At 44.8% G+C, this 3,135-nt stretch overlaps 1 pseudogene; it reads left to right on the forward strand.

Annotated features, from left to right (window-relative positions):
• Positions 1-2,064: 2,064 nt before the first annotated feature.
• On the forward strand, positions 2,065-2,926 carry LOC114585048 (PEST proteolytic signal-containing nuclear protein pseudogene; annotated as a pseudogene).
• The last annotated feature ends 209 nt before the right edge of the window (positions 2,927-3,135 follow it).

Below are 3,135 nucleotides of genomic sequence, written 5' to 3' on the forward strand. Positions count from 1 at the left end.
CAAAAGTTCTTTGCCATTTCCCTTCCAAGGATGCCCAAATCAAAAGATCTGAGATGCTTCCAAACACTAGAAGGCTCAAAGACAGGGGTCAGCAAACTTTTTCAGCAGGGGGCCGGTCCACAGTCCCTCAGACCTTGTGGGGGGCCGGACTATATTTTGAAAAAAAAATTTAATAAATTCCTATGCCCCACAAATAACCCAGAGATGCATTTTAAATAAAAGGACACATTCTACTCATGTAAAAACACGCTGATTCCCGGACCGTCCGTGGGCTGGATTTAGAAGGCGATTGGGCCGAATCCAGCCCCCGGGCCTTAGTTTGCCTACTCATACTCAAGGAGGACACCTGAAATACTCCGGCCTCCTAGTGTTATGTACTGAAGTTCTTACCCTGGGCCAGCAGGGGGATACTGTAGATAATTATGCAAATAAGGGATTGAAAGTGACGTTCAGTGATTGGATAGTTTTAGAAAGTTTTTACAATTATGTGTACTGGAGCTCTATATAAGCAGGCTGACTGAACCCTTCAGCTCAGTTCTGTTCTGGCCTCTGAATAAACAAGAGCTGTTTGAAGAATCGCTGTGTCGTCTGATATGTTCACCCACAACCTAACACTTAGAGTAGCCCTAGCCACAGCTGCTGGTTGTAGTGGAGTTTCAGAGGTTGCTTGCTTGCTCGGAGGCTTCCTACTGGAGTCATCTCCCCCATCCGCTGGAGATGAAATCAAACTACGAAAATAAGCTACCAGCCCCAAATCCCATCTCCTGCAACACACAAAGCAACTAATGCTGGGAAAATAATGAGCCTGACAAAGGTGGGGAGGGCAGCACACATCCATGCAGATGTTGAGAGTATGCAGGGCGAATGTATGATGAGGACATGATTTTGTTTCAACAAATAGCAGATGTGGGGGTCGGGCAGCAGCCGGCAGATGTGTTACTTTTAATGCAAAAAAAAAAAAAAAAAAAGTCATTAGGCGGATGTGCCTTGGAAATCAATGGCAAATTACCAGCTCTTTCAGCTTTCATCCAGATTGAAGCTACTCTGTCATTTTGCTTTACCAGCCTCTTTCGTTCCATAATCACCTCATACACAATTTCTTTTCAACATTAGGGGGGGGGGGGGAATCAGCATGGGTATTTTTTAAATGTATGTCCTTTCTCCTGTTATGATATGTCTGTTTCTGGGTCTGATTAAGGGAGAACTGCTTGATAGTTGCAGTGGGAGGGGGGGGGGAACCTATCAATTTTGGTTTCTCTCGGTTTCTCATTTTTCCAACCTCGAGTTCTGTTCTCCATCTTTCCATATATTTGTGCTTTTGCTAAACACACACACACCACCCAGTCTTCATGAAAATTCATCAGGACTTTAGTGTGAACTTCTCCTCACATGCAAATGCTTATATGCAATTTTGCACTTTTTTGCAAAGCCATTTCCCCCAATCATGGCCTTTTTGCATGTTATTTTCATCCACAGAGGTATTTTTATGCACGCACTTTGCCCTCGCACATGGATTTTTGTGCACGTTGGCAGACAGGAGAACTGCGCTGGAAAACTCAGGAAGAGCAAATCTAGAAGGAGGGCTGCGTTTCGATCCGATGTGTTGTTACAGAAAGTGCCGCTTAGGTTAGACCTGCCTTTAAATGCAACTTGAATTTAATTTCTCCCCCATTTCTACTTGGGTACAAATTTTGCTCCTGGGCCAGTGAAGATGGCTGTGGGTCCAGCCACAAACTGGGAACCAGGAACCTCAGCCCTTGTGGGTGTGGGCAAATGTGCCTCCCCATGCCTGTTCCTGGCCTTCAGGATTCTCCCCATGCTGAACACCTTCACCAGCCACACTTTATACCCGACCTTGGGTGTTTTCTTGCCTGGCTGGAGAGGCTACACGGCTGGCTGGAGGGTGTGTGTGCTTATAGAAATCAGCCTGCCATAAAAAGATAAAAATATAGATAGGTTACTCCACCACCTACCTTTGCCCCTGGCCCTGTTGTCATGTGACACATGACTATTCCCCAGAAGGAAATGCTTACATCAACTTCAGATGGACGCAAAGCTGTGGGTTTTTCCAAAGGTTAAAAATGGGGTGTGGACCTGGACTCAGGGCACCCTTGACAAACACCCCTAGCCCACCAACAGGAGGGCACTGCAAATCAGTGTGACACAGTCAAAGCCTACGTAGAAGTAGCCCCAAATCTCAATTCACAGCTGAGCCAAAAAAGCTGCAGGTTTGATGTCAGGAGTAGGTCAGAAATAAAAAAACATTGGGGGCAAAATGGCGGACAGCAAAGGAGGCAACATGAAGCTGAAGCGGCCGCTTCTTGACAGAGGACCCGACGAAGGAGGCAGAAAAACCTGTGAAAACTAGGACTATTCCTTCCAGTAATGGAGGGGAAAGTTTGAGTCACAGCGTGGAGAAGTCAGCAGCTGATGAAGGAACTGACAACCTCGACGCAAAGTCTGCTCCTGCCAAAATGTCTGAGTTCAGTTTTGCCATCGGCACACAAGTTTTGAAGGAACCAACTGCCTGCGACATCCATCAAGCAGGAGCAAATAAACCTAAAGAGCCTACTCCAAGCCTAGCTCCAAAAACACTTTCTGTAGCAGCAATCTTCAACAGAGATGAAGATAGTGAACCTGAACAGAGGCTAAAATGCGCATGAAGAACGTTGGAAGGGATGCTCCCAACCTCAACAAAGGAAATTGGGTATTCTGACAACCAGAAGTTATGGGAACGGAACATGGAATCTCACCTTGGAAATGTCCGTGAACACAATGACTAGTTGTGTATTGAGATCTGAGTGTCGGGAGAAGCGGGAGGAGAAGAAGCCATAGTATTAAAGGAACAGTTTGCTTTTTTAGAGTGGTGTACTGTATTGCTATTTTGGGTGCCACTTTTAAAAGTTTCTGAGTTGCGCACAAAAAAGCTGAATTTAAAAGTAGAGGTCATTTATGTTTTGTATACAGATTTCAAAGTATTTGCTCATTTTGTAGCTTCGTGCAATTAATTTCACAAGGTTATGCAAAATAAAGACATTGGAAGCGGTACCTTTTTAAGAATTTACAACTATTCTTATATGAAGACAGAGGAAATGTTACTGTCTCTTTAATCCGTTTAAATTAAATGCTGCTGCA

Source organism: Podarcis muralis, chromosome 15, assembly GCF_964188315.1.
Source record: "Podarcis muralis chromosome 15, rPodMur119.hap1.1, whole genome shotgun sequence".
Lineage (NCBI taxonomy): Eukaryota > Metazoa > Chordata > Lepidosauria > Squamata > Lacertidae > Podarcis > Podarcis muralis.